The following is a 21,578-nucleotide window of genomic DNA, read 5'->3' on the forward strand; positions in this document are numbered from 1 at the left end:
CCTGAGATCCTGTACCTCAGATTGTAGAACCTTTGTCAGTGTCAGCCATGTGGATGAGTCACGGCCATTGCTTGGCCAATGCGCTCTCTGTGAAAACTTGGACTGGAATCCCATTTAATCCAGCTATTTCTCTCCCAAAAATTTTCCCGGAGGATCTGAACACATCATATCATAGTGATATATATGTGCTTATGTTTATAGCCTATGTTTATTTGGCAATTTGTGATAGCCAAATCTTGGAAACAACCAAGATGCCCATCACCTGAGGAATGGATGAAAAAGATGTGCTAATTTTATACAATGGAATATTACTCAGCTATAAAGAATGATAAACTCGAAGCCTTTGTATTTAACTGGATGCCACTTGAAGATATGCTCATAAGTGAAATAAACCAGATATACATATGTAAATATCATATAGTTTCCCTTGTGTAAGAACTCAAAAGAAAAAATAAAAATAGAAAGGTATAATACAACTAAAAGGAAAGCAAGAGCTTGAGGACTAGACTATGAAGAGAGAGCAAGGAGAAGAGCTAGGAAACATGACAGAGGCAAGCCATACAGTTATATGTAGAAGATGGGTAAGGCAATGATCTTGAGAATCTTCAGAAGATTTTTAAATCAAGCAGTTAATTGGAATGATTCTCACCCTGACTGACTATATATACAGACACCTGTGAGCTAAGCGACTGCACGGAAGACGGCAATTTGTAATAGTAGGTTCATGCTTGGAAGGTGTATTTTCTAATTCTGCTTTCTCTTTATAATCTAACCATCCTTGCTATCTTGTTTTCACTTCTCTTTTTGCTACTGTTTTTCCTGAAATTTTCCTTTTGCTTTTTTCTTCCAATGGGTGAATATTCAGAGTCCAAAATATTTTCCCCATGAACATCTTCATGTGCCAAAGAGCAATATGCATCTGATATTTATTCTAAAGTGGAGACTGGGTGTCATCATGTAAAAACAATCATCACTTGTATAACAGGTCCTAAAACCCTTCCTACAATGCTACATGATTTTGACTTTTGATTGCATTTAATGTGCTTCATAGTAACTTCCTGTCTCCAGCTGCATTGTCATTTGGGATATAATCCTCACAGAGATAGCAGAAAATGCACATCTCATTCACTTCCACACAACAGAAGGACTGCTTTGGGGAAAGTGTTTGAGTGTATGCTCTTCAGTATAGCATCCATAGGTGATGTGGGGACAGCTGAGGTGGGCCCAGAGGAACTCTGTGGTATTACAGTCCACACATTGCTTCTCCTGAGGACTGAGGAAGGGATGGTCTTGAACAAGCTGCAACCACCCAATGTACTTGAACTCATCCATTGCTAACACTTAATCCATCTGAGAAGCACATAGTCCAAACACACCTCAGTTGACAACACGTGAGGCATCTGAAAACTCCTGATCCAGAATGATTACTTTAGTGTGAACTTGGAGCCCTGCTCCCCGGTTCGGGTTCAGTGATTATTCTTGATTGTAGAGGAAACATTAAGCTTTTGATCATTTAGTATGTCATAGAAATTTTTCTGAAGGAGATCTGCTGATTATAGTTTTTGTAGATGCTCTTTGCCAGTTTTTAGAATTTCTCTGCTCTTCTTGTTTCCAGATATTTTTGAATATCAATGACTGTTGAATCTTATGAATGATCTTGGTACATCTAGTGAGATAATTAATTTTTATATGATTAATCTATTATTTCTTATTTTGTTTTAAAGAAGTCGAATTTTAATATTTCTTAAGCTAATGGTGAAATGATATAACTTAATTTCCTTGAAATGTGTCATAAAGATAAGTAGAAGTGTTCTTTCTTTTTGTTTTGTTGTGCTTTGATTTGTCTTTATGAGACAAGATTTTACTATGCTGTTCAGGCTGGCCTTGAGCTCACTCATTTTCTAGCCTGGACTGGGCTTCAATTCCCAGTGATCTTCTGCCTCAGCCTCCTGAGTTCTGGGATTACAGGAGTGCACCATCACAGTCAGTAATAAGTGTTGTTTCATTTAAAGTCATTTATCTAGTTTCCTCTGTGTGGTCTTAATTAAGAAATATATTTTCCCTGCGATATACACAATATATTTTTTACTTAGCAAATTACTCTATGGTCAACTGTTACACATTATTCCAAAGAAGAAGTTTTGAAATAAATTTATGTTATTACCTATACTGAGTCACACACACTAAACAGTTCAAAAGAATTTCTTTATTTTTTTTGCGGAACCGGGTATTGAACACAGGCTCATGCACTTACCAGGGAAGCGCTTATTCTACTGAGCCATCTTCCCTGCCCCCCAGCACATTGGCCAAGCATTGGCCGTGACTCATCCACATGGCTGACACTGACAAAGGTTCTACAATCTGAGGTACAGGATCTCAGAATAAATCCTGAGGGCATTTCACTGACCTTCTCTGACCAAAAAGCTACAACTCTTGTTGCACAGGTCCTGCTTTACCTTGGTCTTAACCATCCAGTAGAAAAGTATGAAGACGAAATATAGGAAGTAAAGCCATGATGTTGTGTTGAGCTGTGGGGAACTCAGGTCAATAATTTCTGACATTGCCAGTTAAACAGAAGACCCAATGCTATTATGGGCTACTGGACTCTTTTAGAATATTTTGCTGAGTTTACACACCTATAATATTCAACATCGGAACTTAAAAAATTGGGATATAACTATGAATGACCATTTTGTATCTGTGTATTCAAAGTGGTTGGGATAGATATATAGTTGCATTCTCTTAATGAATAGAATGATTTGTTCTAATGGTGTTTGTAAGTGGGATCACAAGTCTGCATCTTGTACAGCAATTAACCACTAAGAAGAATATATGCAGTGTGTTATTTGTTGAAACTGTACTTTCTATTTGATTTGAAACTGTCTCATTGCTATATGTTTATCAATAAAACTTTGAAAAGAAAAAAAAATAAAATAAAATTCTAGAGAGAAAAAGAAAACAATGTTTGGATAGAATATCCTGTCTGCTTCTTGTACTATGGATAACCACAAAGAAGATAACAATGTACAATGTATTGATTATCAAAAATGTCCTATTAATCAGCTGTGAAACTGTTCTCATTCATATTTATTTCTCAATAAAAATAAAATGACAATTGTTAAAAAAAAAAAAAAGAATTTCTTTAGCCTTGAGATCAGAGCATTCTGTCACAAGTGTTTCCTCTTATCCCAATGAAGACATTTTCCAATACCCTAGGTAGCTCTCCTTAGACCTCACCAGACAGCTTGTCATGGTACAGAGCACAGTGTGAACTCTATACTCTCGGCTAATTCACTACTTCACACTTACCCATTTACTTCATCTCTTTCTTAGAGGAATAGAAGGCTTGTTCTCCACCACACCTCACCACCCTTCTTGCTGTCAATAAACAGTAAGACACAGAAATGATAAGCATTGGGCAGGGAATTGTTAATAAAACACTAGGGAAGTAACCTGCCTTAGACTAGAAAAAGAAGAAATAGACTAGGATCCTAATGTTTCTTACCAGTATCGTATCAGATTTGAAATTTGAACCAACCTCATACTCCTAGCTTAAACTGAGGTTAAACCATTCATTTCATCTTTTATCTTTATCATTTACTTCAAGAGAGACTCATGAAAATTAATTGCATTTCATACAAAACCAATAAAAATACAAAAATAGAAGTTAAATATATGATGACATTTACAATTACTCCAACAAATGAAATATCTAGGTATACATTTTATAAAACATGTACAGGTGTGGTAAATTCAAAAGTCCACAATGCTGATGAAAGGAATTAAAGACATTCTGAGTCATTCTGCTCCTGTATTAGTGTGTTTAGACTATTCATAATAAATAGCATACAGCTATGATTAGATTCATGTATAGCATTTCATTGTGTAATTTCTGCTATTATTTGTTTGCTCTTTTGCACCTTTTCTTGCTTCTTTGGGGGATTATTTGAATTACTTATTCTTTGTTTGAGTATATTTCTCTATTATTTTAGAGAAAGCTTATTGGCATTATTATATGTAGTAATTATGTCATAATTAATTTTCCATGCAATAACTAGGATAAATATTTGATCACATTAATTGAAATGTAGAAACCTTCCCACTACAAAGGTTTCCACTCTGTTTGGGTTTTTGCTTTACATCCTCAGAAAACCTAACTGGTTAATATTATAGAATTTTGTTTCAATCATCAAACACATGTTAAAGAACTCAAGATGAGGATTGGTCTGTTACATTTAGCCAAATATGTACTATATCTGTTGTTTTTTTTCTTTATTTCTAGTTTGCCAGGTTTCCTTTGGATATCATTTCCCTTGTCTTTGAAGAGCTCTCTTTAGCAGTACATTTAGACCTGATCTGTAGACTACTGTTAGTTTTCCTTCATCTAAGAATGTCTTCATACTACTTTTGTTCTTGAAGGATACTCAATTCAGGTATAGATTCTGGCTTGATAGGGTTTTTGTCCAGCTCTTTAACATGTTGTGGTCCTTTCTTCTGATATTCATAGTTGGTTATGAGAAATCCAGTCATTCTTGTCATTCCTTAAAGGTGATCCTGTTTAATTTAAAATGTTTTCATGTTTTCAGATTTTAGTGATTATTATGACCATGGATTTCTTTTGGGTCATCTTTCATGGGATTACTGAGATACCTGAAACTATGCTTTTCGTCTTTCATAATTTGGGAATTTTCAACCATAAATTAATCCAATATTTTTTTCAACTTGTACCTTTCTCCTTCTTGAGCTTCAGTGACATAACTTCTGGGTCTTTTGGCTGTTTCCGTCCCAGTGATGCTCTATGTTTGAATCCCATCCCCTTCTCCCTTTTTTTCATTTTGGGTCATTTCTATTGGTGTGTTTTCAAGCTCATGGTTACTTTTTCTATCATTTCCATTCTGATACTGAGTCCTTCAATTTGGTTCATTGTATTTCTTAATTCTAAGTTTTATATTTGGCACACATGCATGCATACATCTAATGACCTATAGATAGAAGATAGATAGATAGATAGATAGATAGATAGATAGATAGATAGATAGATTTTGCTGAGGTTCATACCTTTCTGTCATCCATTCTTACTTTTGTAGTCTTCCACAGACACTTACTTAAACAAATAATTGTGTATATTTTTTGTCCATGTTTGCAGTTCATGTAGTTTACAGTCATCTTGGGGAGTTGTTACATGTACATATTATGGCATGTTTCCTTCTTTTTTAAAGGCCCTTCCGCTTCCCTGCCTTTCCCTCCTTCTTTCTCCAGCTTCCTTATCCCACTTTTCATTCTTGTTAATATGACTGGCCTTAGCTCATGTTACAGTGTACAGTGTTTGCATTAATTGGAGGAGCTATCAGGTTCCTGTATGAAGCTCATCTTTAGTCCTCTTCCCCTTCCACATTCAATGCCCTATGGTAAGAGACTCATCTCCTTGTCCTCTTCTATTCTTCCTGCATCATTTTCTTTCTTTGTACTTTGCCTACTCAAATGAGAAATACCATACTGTACCTAAGTTTGTGTGTCTGGTTTATTTCAGTCAATGTTATATTTTTGAATAGCAACCAGTTTTTTACAAATGCCTAAAATTTATCATACTTTATAGCTGAGTAGTATTCCAGTGTAAGTAGGCATCACGTTTTCTTTATCTAGTCATCTGCTGGTGGGTGTACAGCTTGCTTCTAGCATTTACCTATCATGAGTTGTGCTGCTACAAACACCGGGATGCTTGTATCATTGGAATATGATGACTTAAGCTCTCTGGGGAAGATACCCAGCAGAGACAGAGCTGCATCATATACCGTTTCTAATTTCCATTCTTTGAAGATCTCTATACTGATTTCCATAATGTACTAATTTGCAAACCTGTCAGTAATGAAGAAGAGTTCCTTTTCTACCGCAGTAATGCCAACATTTGGTATTGTTAGATGATTTTTAAAACTTACTTTGTCATATTATTCTAACATTTGTATTACCATGGCATTAGTTTCAGAAGATTATAGTTTTCCTATGCAAACTTACTATTTCTTCATTCTTTGTATGCTGAGTAGTTTGGGATTGTAGCCCTGGGCATTTAAAATATTATATTATGAAACTATACGTCTTGTTTATGAAGAATATTGATATTTTAGTTTGCATAATCAGTCAACTCTGTCAGGTTCAAGCCACAAGCTCAAATCTTTTATTGTTTGTGGTTTCAACTTTTGTTCTATTTTCAAAGCCTCTTAAATGCAGTTGAGATCTATCCCAAGTGTGTACCACCCAGTGGCCAGGTTGGGACCTGAGTGACAAGCTACTATAATGATGTTCAAGTCTCCCTCAGGCTTTTTAGTGTCCGAGTCACACATATACATGACATAGTGAACAGCCCTATGGATTTGTGTCCTGATATATATTTTCTCTCTGTGTCTATCTCTCTGTCTGTGTCTCTATCTCTATCTGTCTCCATCCTCCCCCCCCCCCCGTGTGCGCATCTGGTAAACCACAAATACTCTAAGTCCTCTGGTTTGGTACTTAGTACCTGAGGCTATATTTACTCTATGCTGCTATGTACTTCTCAGGACTGAGTGCACATTTGTCACCAAGTTGTGGGAAGTTGAAGAAAAATGCCAAGGTAAGTTGAATCCCTCCTTTAGAACCAGAGCTCCTCTGATTTGAGGTAAGTTCCCTTCCTTGAGAGATTTGGTGCCTGACAATCCCTGTTGCTGCTTTTGCTGCTGCTCTGCTATGGATACAGAATTTCTTTGAGGCTGGAATATGAGAGAATATAGAAAAGTTTTAAATGTCAGTTTTTCCCATTTCATCTGAGCATCAGGAAGTTAGTTTCCTTTTCTAGAGCAACAAATGGGAGTTTGAATGGGAAGTCTTTTCTGTTTATGCTAATTCCTCCATCTGGGTTTCAGGCTCTGAAATCTAGGCTGAGGGATGGAAGAGGGGTATAAAATAGTAAACTCACTAATTATTTGGGGACACTTTGAATTATGGTATACTGCTTGAATCTATATGCTACTGTCTGCTTTTCAGAATCCTGAAGTGAGGTTTCTCATGTGCAGTCAAGGCTTCACAATTGCATTCAGGGCAGACAGCATGGAATGTGATGTCAGTTTTTTAGGACATGAACTTACCAATTACTTTTAAAGCAACCAAAAGGTGAAAAATAACATATTTTAGGTCTACCTTAATTTTTACCATTTCCAGCCCTCTTAATTTTATGTGCATTCATCCATATTTCCACCTAGTATCATACTTCTCTGCCCCAAACATACTAATAGTTATTTTAATGTCCCTGTCTAAAATTCCCAATAAATGCACTACTTTTCAATCTGTTTCTCTACATACTTACCACTTTACAATGCTAAACTTCCTTTATGGTGTTTCCTTTTTAGTAATATAGTTTTGTGATGTATGCCTACACTGTTTGGGGAAGTTAGTACCTGCATATCGTATCTCAGTCACTTTGATCCTCTTTCTTCTTCTACCATTCTCTTTCCCCTTTCTTCCAGATCTCCTTCTCAATTTGCATGATCTGTCTCCCTATTTCCTGCCCATTCTCTTTTTGTATGCTCTTCATTTGTGCTTTGGCTTTCTCATATCAGAGAAACTGCAAGATGCTTAACTGCTATGTCTGACTTTTTCACTTAATGTTGTGGACTCAAGGCGGATTTATTTAGTTAGTTAGTTAGTTTTCTGATAAAGGGTCTCACAATACAGCTCCAACTCATAGTGATCCTCCTGTCTCAGCCTCCCCAGGGCTTCAATTATAGGCATGTGCTACCACACCTGCTTTCAGGGGCTGGAACAGCATGCTTTACTGAGAATTGAACTAGGGTCCCTGCATTTGCCAGGTAGGTACTTAGACTACTGAGCTATCTCTCCAGCCCAAGGTGGATCTATTTTCCTACACATAGGTCAACCTTATGTTTCTTCATGGCAGAATAGTATTCCACTGCACATATATACTGCATTTTCTTTATCCATTCATCTGTTGATGGACACCTAAACAGTTTTCATAATATAGCTACTGTGAATTTTGCTTCTGCACACATGGGTTGCGTGTATCCCTGTAACATGATTTTAATTCTTTCATGAAGATAGCCAGTAGGAAAATATGCCCTGGCCAGATGGAATTTCTAGTTGTAGTTTTTAAAAGAATTTTAATACGGATTTTCAGAATGATGGAACTAGTGTATATTTTGGCCCCCAACACAGCAAGATTTTTTTCCCCATGCATTGGCTAGAATTTTTTGAAACCTTGAAGGACAGCCACTCTTACTCTGGGAAAATAGAATCTCAGTATTGTTTTAACTTTGATTTTCCTAAACCAAAGTACTAAAGATTTTTTTCATGTTGGTCACATGTACTTCTCATTTTGAGAAATGTCAATGTCAGTTGCCCATTATTGACTGGATCCTTTTTGCGGGGAAGGTGTCATTTTTGGATGTGAGGTTCTTTGTATATTCTAAATCTTAGTCCTTAATCAGAGGAGTAGATGGCAAATAGTTTTCTGCTTCTGTAGGATGTCCCTTCACTCTTTTGGGTGTCAGAGGCTTTTTAATCTGATATTATGCCATTTGTTGATTCGTCCAGAAGACTCAAATTTCTATTTGAATATTTGAATTTATATTTTATTTGGAGGTCTTTTATCCATTTGATCTGATATTAGTACAGCATGAGAGAGGAAAATTCTTTTGCATGTGGAAAACCAGTTTTCAGAGCACCTCTGTTAAAGAGGCTTTCTTTTTCTCCAGCAATTGTTTTTAGCCCCAGTGCCAAAGATCAGATGGATAAAGGTTCATGGGACTGTGTCTTTTTCTTCTACCCCATTAGTTTACATGCCTGTTTTTGTGCCCAGATCATGCTACTTTTATTATTGTTAGCTTTGTAATATAATTTGAAATCTAGGATTGTACTGTCCCTTAGCTTCATTCCTTTTACCTAAGACTGCTTTGGCTCTTTTCTTTTCGTATAAATTTTTTATTTTTTATTTATTTATTTTTTTTATTTTTCAACAAATAATACACTGCATATATTCTTCTTAGTGGTTAATTGCTGTACAAGATGTGGACTTGTGATCCTACTTACAAACACCATTAGAACAAATCATTCTATTCATTAACAGAATGTAACTATATATCTATCCTAACCACTTTGAATACACAGATACAAAATGGACATTCATCTGTATACCCCATATAAGGAATTTTTTTTCTCCTTGAATGCCTTCAGGGCACTTTTGCATGGCTGGAGTGTTGTGGGGATTGAACTACAGCAAACTGAGGCTGCCAGCATTGTGGAAGCAGCCACTTAAAGAACTGAGCTAGGTCTGGGCCCCCTTTTCGTATAAATTTAACAATTTATTTTCTTGTTCTATGAGGAATACTGTTGGTATTTTGACTGGAATTATATTACATCTATATGCCATTTTTGGTAATATAACCATTTTGAAACAGGGTGTCTTTCCTTTTTCTAGAGTCCTCTTGAATTTCTTTCCTCAGAGTAACGTAGTTTTCATTATACAGCTCTTTCACCTCCTTGGTTAGGTTGGTTCTTAGATATTTAATTTTTTAAAGCTACCATGAATGGGATTTCTTTGTGATTTATTTCTTAACAGGTTCATTATTACAGCGACATTAGAAATTCTTGTAATTTTTTATTGGGTGCTAAAAACTATGGCTAAACAACATTAACTACAGACAAAATAATGTTTAGCCTGGCAGTAGTGTCCTTCTTTTGTCAGGCCATTAATGGTAGTGGTTGAGTCACTTTAGCCAGGAATTGAATGAAGTTTAGATCTGATTGTTGCTCTTTGCCTTACCTATGGCATGGGTTCAAATTCTTGTATTTGTTGCTATTATTTTATGTCTTGAATGAGACCAGGCTGCTGATGACTTTTAGATTTTCATCACTGCCTTCACCTTCCACCGGTCCTTCTGTATTTATATTACACATAGTATATTCACTGAATGTGCATTAAACTGTTGTTCCATGCCATTCGATACAAGGCTCATGCTGTGGGATAGGAGGCATTTTCTGAGTGGGCCCTGACCCAGCCTGCCCTCTAGGCAGGTCCTATGCACCTGGAAGTCAAGGAAAGAGCCTACTCAGTGTTCATACCTCCTCTTGCCCATGACACTAGAACTCTGCCTAGTTTGGTAGATGATTTAGTGTAGCATTTCCCTTCCCCTTTCTTAGGTGATGTCTGAATTCTGCTTGATAAACTGTCGCATCTTGAACCTGAGCTAGAGTCCTAGCTGTCTCTCAGAGACACACAGTTTTTGTTTCAACCTCTATTCCCAAAGCAATGTATTTTTTCCTGGTAGCTAGAAACAACAACAAAAAGATTGTTACCCTTGTCCTCTTCTCATCTTCCAGTCTTTTTTGGGTGTACCCAGTGACCATCTATGGAGGCGAGTGTGAGCTCTCCTTACATTTGGGGTTCTTAGCTACTGCATACTGCTGTGTCCTTAGCTATTCTGTGCTGATGTGTGTACCCACAAGTGGCCATGTGTAGTAACCCTCATATTCCCTTTCTTTCTGCCAAAGATGAAACAAATCATCTATAGCACTCTTTCTAGGGATTGGTCGCTCTGGAACTCGTTTTGCTTTGTTGCCTTGTGTGTTTTGATTTCTGGTAGGCTCAAGCAATGTTACACTTTTATAAACTTTCCATCTTTTCCTCACTCTTAGAGTAGGCATAACAGTCTTTTGCATCTTTTTACATCTCAAGCAGAAGCACATACATCTTTAACTATTGCATACCATAAAAATTCAAAGAAATTCTTTTGAAGTAAAGAATATGCATAAGCATGTTTTTATTAAGTTTATCAGTATAATTTAGATATACACAATGATCATATTCATCATAAGGAATTTGTATCTGTATATAATCCATGTTGATTCCTCTTTTTTCCACTTCCCTTCTGTCCCTTTCAATCCCTCCTTCTCTCTCTCTCTCTCTCTCTCTCTCTCTCTCTCTCTCTCTCTCTCCTCTCTTTCTCTCTTCTTGTACTAGGAATCATACTCAGGACTTTGCACTTGCCAAGCTGGTGCTCTCTCTATCCTTTTCTTTATAAAGCTTTGTTTCCATTTTATCCTCTTTTTCACTTTTTTCTTTTGCCTTCCTTCTTTTTTGTCTCTTCTCCCTAATTCCGCTTTTTCTTTTTGAACAATATGTTCCTATTTCACTCTAAGTTTTACACAATTTAGTTCTTACTTCCACTTTCAGTTTTCCACATACCAGAGAGACAGTGTGATATTTATACATGTGTGTCCGATTTATTTCACTTAAAGTTATGGTCTCAAGGTCCACCACTTAGCTATAAATGCCTCAAGTTTCTCCTTCTTTATGAATGAATGGTATTGCATTGTTTTTTAAAGACTATTTTGTGTACCTAGCCAGATTGCTGTCAGGAGAATTTTGTACATACACTTTTTCAGCTGTTGTTATAGGTGTCCAGCATTACTATTTCCATATCAAATAAAAGTGTTCTTTTACTGAGGTATCTATGTATTTGATTTAAAAGCTTTTTCTGTTGTTCTAAGATGAAATAGATCATTATTTTAAATAGGAACATAGTTTTAAACTAAGGGGGATGACTACATACAGCACTCTGTTAAACTGTTAAAAGTGACTGCTAAAACATTTGATAATGAGATTCCTTGAGGGAATCAATAATCAAGCCTCCCGAGAGACTATATAAAGATTATTGTACATCAACTTCTACCTTACAGGAAAACACTTTCTTTAAAATGTGAACACAACTGACCTGAGTTAATTTATAAGCATTAAAGAATGGTAATAATAGAAATAACCGTAATTGATAGTGGGGAAAATAGGAAAGCTCTACGGGCCTTTGGATGTTACACAGCATTGATGAGATCCCCAGATATGCTAACTTGCAGACCATTTCCTTCTCCTGCTATAGATTCTGGAAGGTTGAAATCTCCATAAACATCAGGTGGCTGGAAGTCTGACCTCAGATCCATATGTGATAATTTTTTGCTTAGATTGTCAGGATATGACTCAGATTCTTTTTGCTTACAACAGAGTCAGACTAAACAGGCTGCTACTATCTGCTTTTCCCACCTGGATACTCAGGTTATTTCTTGGCTTTCTGAGTCTAAAGGTATCCCTTGATCAGAAGATCTTCAGGGCCAGTAGAGAAATGTGACTTCCACTCCACAATATCTTACCAACACCAATGGTAGCATGGAATGAATAAAAAGACACTGCCAGACACATCGTCCTGGCACCTGTGACTCTGAGATGGTGGTAAGAAGTAGGCCAGTGGGCTTGGGGGAGGCTTTCTAGCCAGAGAAAAGGAAGCAAAACTATTTTAAAGCATTCAGGAGAATAAAGAGCAGAGGACAACTGGGTCTTTCAGTAGTGGAGGCACCAACATAACAAAGAACAGACAGGATAAATTACATGGGCAGTAGATATCAGCTTACAATTCAAACTGGTTAAGGGCAGGGTGTAGATTCCAGATATCTGGACCCTATACAAATCCCTCAGAATGAACAAAGAAAGAAGATACGAGTGGGGAAATATGTTGGATTTTCTATGTATTTTCTTAAAACACTCTGAAAAATCCACAAATGACAACTTACTTTGAATTGGTAAGGTTAAATTTTCTGTTTTCAGTAAAAGTAAGAAGCCTCAGATATAAGTAAAGTTTTAAAGAAATGAAGTTTCATTTCTGACCAGTGGAGCCCCAAAAAATATGTCCATGTCATAATCTCTAGGTCCTGTGAATGTGACCTAATTTTTAAAATTTCTCTTTGAAGATATAATTACATTAAGGATCCAGAGATGAGATCATCTTGGATTACCCGAATGTGCCCTAAATCTCATGATAATTACTCTGATAAAAAAGAGAGGGAGATCTGACAGTGAGAGGGACATAGAAAAGGGGATGTAAGGAGGGCTTCAGAGATTGGAATACCACATCAGTAAGCCATGGATGCCAGGGGCTGACAATTACTAAAAGCTAAAAGAGCTGAATCACTGAGGATATCACTTAGTTTATAGCATTGTTTTTTTTTTTTTCACTCTGTTATGGAAGTTTTTGAAGGTAATCCAGACATTTGAAGGTAAACTAAAAGTCGGTGGGGAAGGGCTGGTGAGATGGCTCAGTGGTCTAAAGCACCTACTTAGAACAAGCTTGGCAGAGCACAGGGACCACGGCTCGATCCCCCAGCACCACATGCCAGCCAGCCCCCCCCCCTGGTGGGCTGAGCTGGCCACACACACACACACACACACACACACATAAATAAATAAAAAAATTAAAAAAAAAGTCGGTGGGGAGGTCTAGCATTTTCCTCATAATTTGACACAGCATCTCCAGCCCATACTACTGCTCTGTTAGAGTTAAGGATTGCTATATGGCTAAGAATCCAACAAGAGCAGGTGTTAAAGTTTTTCAGAGGAGAAAGAGATTTCCACAAGGGAAAGAACTGTTCTTTGCTATGATCAGGATTCAGATCTCTTCGTGTACCTTAGGGGGTACTCAGTAATCTGAGGGTTTAGCCATAAAAAGCCACTGGGAAATGAGGCCAGACAGCCTAATCAGTGTCCTAGAGGAGGAGGAAAACAATAGACTCAATATGAAACAAAAAAAAATCAATTTACTCTCTTGACTACATTGCCATTTCATTGAGTTTGAAAATTAAATTCTACTTAGGAAAAGGGAAAAAAACTTTGATTTATTGATTGCTAAGTCTATTAAGTGGTTAATAAATAATTTTGCATTCGATCATTACAACTACCTTAGAAGAAAGACAAGTGGTACTGTTATTCCCATTTTACCAATTAGGTAAAAACATCTCAGAGCTAGAAAGTGATGGAATTTGATTTTGAACTCACCTCTGGAAAGGTGAAATGTTTACAAAATTATACGTGTGCATTTATCTAGATAGATACAATATTTTCCGCAGAATTTTCAAGGGTATTATGGTTTCAGAAGCTAAAGTATTCTTTCTCGATGCCTTCTAATTCTATTCTCCTAGTCTCACTTGAGATGTCACTATTTACTGCTTGTGTCAAATGTCCCAACAAAGCCTCGTGCTGTCATCGGTGGGACTTTTCAGAGATAGTTGTATCTAGAGCATGTGATGCTGAGATTAAGTGTGTGACACCGAGATTAAGAATGTATGACTACTAAATTAGTCCACTGATTGGTTTGCCATAGTGTTGGGCACGGATAATGGTTTGCCCCTCTGTGTGTGAGTGATACCCTCCCGAAAGGTATGGAGCCTGGATAGAATATAAGAGACAGAAAGAGGGTTGGTGTGGTTGTTTGTTGCTTGCTGCTTTTGCTGCCCTCTGCCTGCCATGGACTGTTTCTCCTCTGTGATGCCCTTCTGCCCTGTCACCCTGCCTTGCAGCCAGCTGACTGCAGACTGAGACCTCTAAAATTCGTGTGCTACAATAAACATTTTCTCTTTTAACTTGTGCGAGTTGGGTATTTTGTCTTAGCAGTGAAAAAAGTAACCAGGACAAATTAGGAACTTAGGAAAATTGTTCTCAAGACTTCTTTCTAAAACAATCAAGATTCCTTCTTTTCCTCGCCTCTAGGCCACTAGGCAACAGTGTTTTACTGTGTTTTAATACTCATTCTTCTTCTATCAAATCATAAACAAATCAGGTGCTGGTCCTGTGTCCTTATTATGTCTGCATTACTAGCATGAACAAAAGGGCCTGCTCTACAGGAGAAACTCAGCCATGTTGGATGACTGATGAAGGATGGGTGGATGCGTGCATAGAAGTGTGAATGATGGATGGAAGGTGGGGGCAGGGCCTTTCCAAAGTCAATAGACCCAGAATTCTTTCACTGTTTGAAGCTTATGATAGATTAAGAAAATAAATAACACTTAGGTGGGGTTACAACACTTGTTTTCTCTTTAAAATATTAACATATATACAATTTTAACATGTACTTAAAACACAAATTTAGTATAACCTTGTTTGGATGAAATGTTTTATTACCAAAAAGGATCTGGTACACAGTGAGTACTTTGCATTGGCTGTTCTTCTTGTTCTCATTCATAGATTTATGTTAAAGCTTACTTTTGAGGTCTGCTATGAAGTCATGGTTCAAGCCCAGAAGCGCTCTTACCTCTCAGTTTCCACAGCATGTAATCATCTCTGATTGAGTGAACAGAAGGACAACTATTTTGTTTGATTTGTACTCATTTAAACTCTTTGCCTTATCTCTGCAAGCATTTTTTTTTTCTTTTTTTGCGGAACCAGGGATTGAACTCAGGCCCTTGCGCTTGCCAGGGAAGCGCATATTCCACTGAGCCATCTCCCTGGCCCATGTAAGCCCTTTTTGTAGAAGTATGTTGAAAGAAGTTGGTTTAACTAATGAACTATATTATACCTTGTGAAAATCAACAATAAGTTTACAAGTAGTTGTGTAGCAGTAGAGAGAGCATCGAATTTTCAGTCCTGATGTCTATATGTGACTCTGTTCCTTAGATATCGTGGAACATTGTACTAACTCCTCCTCCCTTTAATGTCTTTGTCTTATTTGTGAACTGGGGGACGGAATTAGATCAGATAATTTCTAACTTTCACTTGAATTCAGGGTCCTCACTGCTGGACAAAATACCTGATGCTCACAATTTAAAGTGGAGAGGTTCCTTTTGGCTCATGGTTTCAGGGGAGCTGGCCCGTGGTCAGCTGGCTCCATGGCAGAAGCATCATGGCACAAGAGCATCATGGAGCAGTGATGCTTAGCTCATGGCATTTGGCAAGAATTGGAGGGAAACAGTGCCAGAGACGAAGGGGGAAGAGGCCAGATACGGATCCGAAGGTCAAAACTTCATGAGCATCCAGGCACATCTGGAAGTGTGCTTTACTAATTGCTTGGGAAGATCTCAGTCAAGTTGCTAATCCGTCTCCTTCTTAACAGTCACAGATGTGAATCTTTCCGATTTCAGGTAGGACAGACAGGATGAACAGATTGCTGGCAACACAAGCTGTAACTACTTCTTCCTTCACGAAGTCAGAGGGAACGAGGCATCAGGCAATTTTAGAGAACTCCAAAGAATGGGGAGTACCAGAGCGATGGGATGCTTTGCCTCTATTCTCAGAATTTCAGGCTATGAGCGAGCTGATAAATGAACAGATGCCTCCAGGAAAAGGCAAAGCTGCTTACCATGTCACTTTGGGGCACATATGAGAGGGAGGAGAAGATGAGGAGCTACCATTTTTAAATTTGTTTTTACTTTATTTTTTGTCTTCTTGGGACAGGGTCTCAAGATGCAGTTCAGGCTGACCTTGAACTCACTTTGTTTCCCAGGTTGTCGTTGAGCTTGCAGAGATTCTCCTGCCTCAGCCTCCTGATTGTTGAGATTACATGCATGTGCCACCACCCTTGCTAGAACTACCAGTTTTGAGGTCCTACCAGGAACCAGATAGTTTGCTGTGCTAACGTTATTATGATCATCTTTAATTTAAAAGGATATTATTATTCTGTGCATTTTAAAGATTTAAGAAAATAAGAGCTCAAATACAGCGACCCCAGTAAACTGATAGTTTTATACTTTCTTGGTCACATCCTTTCTCTGACTTCCTTTATAATCAGGAGAGCCAGATGATGGGTGGTGGTGGTGAGGGAGTCCTTTTGCAGTGTGCCCGGATCTAGGACCTCTGTTTTACAGCATTAATTACACTAGATTTACTAGTCTCTAAGAATTATGAAGGACATTGGATCAGCATGGTTGGATAGCAGAACCAAGCAAAGAACAAGCATGATCCTTACTGTGCTATGCTGGCCCAGCCCTTGAGACAGTGATTGAGACTCGGCGTGGTGGTGTGCACCTGTAATCCCAGCGCTTGGGAGGCTGAACACAGGAGAACCACTACAAGTCCTCTCAGTGTAGTGAGACCCTGTATGCTGTGTACTAAATACATTTAAAAAAATAAAAAAGAGTGAAAAACACTTGTTTCACTCCTGCCACCTATGGTTTGTATATCTGCCACATATGACCAGCTTGTGATATTTGTATATTCACTGATCCTGAAAAGCAGCATTTTTCTTATCATTCCTATAAAATTGTATGTTGGCCCCAAAATCACAGAGAAAAATCCTTGTCAGCCACTGCAATGGATTCAAGACACCCCTGTTATCCACCAAAACTCCCCCCTTCAAGCACAGTGCGGCTCCCTTGTCTCCTGTCTTGGTTCTCTCCCCTGCAAGGTTTTCAAGTGTGTTCTTTTCCAGTCTATCCTCCACTGCATCACTCTTCTCTGCCCACTCAGCTTTCAGTTCATTATCTTCTGATTACAGTCACTTTCAATTTAGATGCTATGTGATCATATTCTCATCTGTCCCTTCAATGTAGATATGTGGCCTGGGTCTGGCCTACCAACAAGTTCCTGCCTGACCACAATGATGCTCCCAGTTACTTCCTCACTGCTCAAACAAAATACCCTAAATTCCCAAATGACAAGAGAAAAGGTTTAACTTGGCTCACAATTTGTAAGCAGGTCAATCCACATTCAGGGGGCTCCAAGGCACAAAGATGTCCTTCGCATTTTCAACACCCAGAGCAATGCTAACCAATTAGGTAGTTATCACACACTTTTAACCCATTTTCACACCCTCTAGATCCAGCCAACCTGAAAAGCCCCAGTATGTATGCTTGAGGCTTTGGGCAGACATCCAGATGCAAGCCACAGAAATTTGAGATTAGACATGTGACTCAATCCAGTCCATGGAGACTCACTTCTGGAACTTGGTTTGTAATTATTGGAAAAGAGATCTTTTTAGGGTAGAGTTGGATTTCTTAGATTATCCAACCTAAGTCCAGCCTAACAGGGCAGTCATTCTGACAGAGGATGTCTGCTTAAGTTTATTTCTGTCATCAGCAACCAAAAGATCTAACTAATACTCTCCAAGAAGCTCTGCTCAGCTATTTCCTGTTGCTTTCAAACTAGAAATCTACTGGCATCTTTCTGCGTTTACCCTCCACCTAAACAGAGATCAGCCTGAAAGCTATCAATCAGCTCCCAAGCTTGGCTATTTTCTTCTAGGCATTTTGCCCCATCTCTTCCTCTAAGGATTTTCCCACCAAAGTGCTGCCTTCTTCCCTACCACATCACCCCCAACTTGGCTTCTACTTCTCCAGCACTACCTGTTCTATTGCTGATACCAGGCTTCTAGAGTGCAGGTCTGTTGCTTCCCTTGAAAATTTCATTCTCTCAGATGAGAATCTCAGTGCTATTGAAGGCACTTTCCTTGATTAAATTATTTTGAGCTAAGGATTATATAGTTTCTGGAAGACTGAACTACAGCACTTACACTATATTTGGCACTTTGAAATGTTTTCTATATATAAAAACTGACAGCAATAAAGGAAAGGTATACAGATAGCTTTGATTAGGAACTTCAGTGTGTAGAAAGATTTAGGAAGGAGTTGTTTTTTCTTGTGTTTAATTACAATAAATAAGACCATTTTAATGTTCACTGATGGTCTGATGTGTCCTTTTCTGTGACAGAAAGATGAAAGAGACAGAGATGGACAGAGAAGACTTATTGCCAAAAGAACGTAGGTTAAGTCACTTGCTGAATGCCTTACTGAAGTCCTTCTCTGATGTCAGCCTTCTTATGTATTAACTATTTCCTTTTCTGTCTTCATCTCAGTCCCCCAGCCCAAGCTCCACCATTGTGTTGCTGTGACCAGAAGGCTGGAGGGGTCATCTCTGTCTCTTCCTATTCCTTCACTCGTGTTTCCAATTAGGCACCTAATTCTGTCATTTCTGTTTTTCCTACATTTGTGTGCAATCTGTCTACTACTTTCCATCTTCATTGTATCACTCTATTCCAGGCTACTGTTGGCTTTTACCTGCTACTCTGTCATATGCAGCTACTTAGGCCCATGCTTCTATTCTTATCTCCATCAGTCAAGTATTCATGATGTTGCCAGTGAGACATTTCAAAAATTCCAATCTGAACATGTCAACCTCAGGCTTAGAACACTTTGTTTCCCACTTTTTTCTAGCTGAAGTCCTTGCTCCTTACTTACTCTGACCCATTCACCTATGTGTAATCTCTTCCATTTCTGTCTCTCTAACTTTATCTCAGGCTGTGCTCTCTCTAGCTTCCAACCACATTTACCTATTTTTCGAAGTATTTTCCCCAATTTGGAGTCTTTCTTTTACCTGAGAAGCTTCTACCCCAACCCCTCCACCAACAACTGTCTTTACCTTCAATTTATAAGCTTTATTTTTAAGAATGCTCAGACTAGGATGACCTTTCCTTTTCTCCTCCTCCTTCTCCACTTCCTCCGAAGCCCATATATTTCTTCCTTAACATTTCTCAAAGTTGAATGAAACAAACATACACTTAGCTGATAGTGTCCCCATTCCCCCTCACATTTCACAAGGCAGTGAGCATGACATTGTGCACCATGGGGTCTGTAGATCTGGTTAGGCACAGGTACTGGCCTGGCACAGAGTATGCACAGGATGGCTCATCTAAATTCTACTAATCTAAATCAGGTGACTTTCAAGTGCTGTGTTCATTACAGCCCTGACCCTGGGGAAAAGCATCACTCAGGTCATTCTGAGACACTTTTCCTGCCTCCAACCTTCTACCAATCTCTATCCCACTTTAAGTCACCACCATTTTTTACCTCTAGTCTCCTACAACTGCTTTTTAACTGGCTTCTTGTACACTTTTTAGGCTTTTCCTCCTCAGGTTTCCTCGCAGCCACTTTAGATTCTGATGTAAAGATCTACTCATTTTTCCCACTAGAAGTCCCTTGTCATGTCACTGCCTTGCCACTGCTTGTACGGTTTCTTCCATTGAGTATTTCCTCTTCTTTCAGAGTGTTCCAATTTTATCTGTTCTTTAAGACATACCTTAACTGGTGCACTTTTAGTCTTCTTGAATATTCTCCTCTTGGCAGAAAGAGATGTTTCTCATCATGTGCACTCTATAGGTATTTTAACAGTATTTCCTCCATTTCTCAATAGTGAATGTATCATCCCTGACTACCACATATCATTGTGCTAGGAATAAAAGGCCTATTTTATAACCTCCATGAGCCTTTGCCTAGTGTGGGCCATACCAAAGGTGTACAGTGCATAGATCTGGAATGAATTCTCTCTCCACTCAACTCTCTTTCAACTGTTTCTTCTCTCCCACACCTGCCCACTGAGATACATTATGCTAGTTTTCTAGGGCTGACATAACAAAGTATCACAAACTAGGTGGAAATATGACGGAAAGTGAGTATGACATTAAACCCTAAAGTCCATTAGAAGTTCAACACCAACATGGTGGCAGGCAAGCTTAGCTCTTTCTGTGTGTTTTAAGAGAAGCCTCTCTTTATAGATCTCTCTCTCTCTCTCTCTCTCTCTCTCTCTCTCTTTCTCTCTCTCTCTCTCTCTCTTTCTCTGTCTCTCTCTTTCTGTCTGTCTGTCTGGATTGTGGTTGTTCATTTCCACCTTCTATTTCCTTGCACTGTCTGGGTCAGGATTCTAATTTCCCCCTTTTATAAAAATGGCATATTAGATGAAATCTTATCTCCCTAGTGACCATTTCTTAACTAATTACATCTACAAAGACCCTGTTTCCAAATATGGTCCCATCATGTCATACTGTAAATTAGCCTTTCAATATAAGAATTTTTTAGGAGGTAGGGAGAAAGAACACAACTACTCCTGTAGCACATTCCAAAAGAAGCAAAGAAGTTTCTTTTTCTTCAGGATATCAGCTCTAATTAAATCCAATTCTTACTGTTAAGAGCTATTGGAAGAAACAAGGTGCATGTTTTCACCCATGTGGAGGTGGGAAGACTTGCTATTGTGCATAGCATGCTTCTTGGCACATGAGAAACTCCTTTACATATTTAAACAATGCAATCTTACCATGAACGTCAAAGTCCTGGAGTTTTAGACTGCTGGCTTTATCCCTTGTTTTCTACATAGCATTGTAAGGCCATTTCTAATATCTCAGACTCAGTTTTTGACCCGTGAGCCTTTCTAGCTCAGACGTCACCTGGCAAGCTTGGGTGGTGAAAACAGTCCTATCAGGCTCCATATGAGTGAAGGTGGCTTCTCCCTACCTTGCCAGTGCTCCAGCTAAGTTTTGTAAATGTATGGCCATATGCTGTGACCTCATATTCCTTGATCCTAACTGCTGCAGCTCAGGAGAACTTGGGCCATCACAAAAAGCTGTCAGTAAGGCTGTATCCAGGGAAGGAGAACTGTGGTTTTCCTTGAAGACAAGTACCATGACTTCTTCTTTTTAAATTTTAATTAATTAATTTCTTTCTTTATTTGGCACAGGGTCTCATTATGTAGTTCAGAACCATAGTGATCCTCCTATCTCATCCTTGCCAGTACTAGGATTGCAGACATGCACCACCGTGACTAGTTTTAGTGCCGGCATGGCACACCCAGAATGAAATGGGACAGCATGAGGTACAGGGGATCGTACTTGGGTCCTTGTACTTGACAGACAGGTGATTAGATCACTGAGTTATCTTCCCAACCTGACTTTTATTCTGCTGCTGCTTCTGCTCCTTCTGCTCCTTCTTCTTCTTTGTCTTCCCCTTCCCCTTCCCCTTCC

The 21,578-nt window shown here is 38.5% G+C and overlaps 1 pseudogene; it reads right to left on the reverse strand.

Annotated features, from left to right (window-relative positions):
- The window catches only part of LOC101586417, a 29,338-nt pseudogene that overhangs the window by 2,006 nt on the left and 5,754 nt on the right, over positions 1 to 21,578 (reverse strand).

This window comes from Octodon degus, unplaced genomic scaffold, assembly GCF_000260255.1.
Source record: "Octodon degus isolate 3935 unplaced genomic scaffold, OctDeg1.0 scaffold00110, whole genome shotgun sequence".
Classification (NCBI taxonomy): domain Eukaryota; kingdom Metazoa; phylum Chordata; class Mammalia; order Rodentia; family Octodontidae; genus Octodon; species Octodon degus.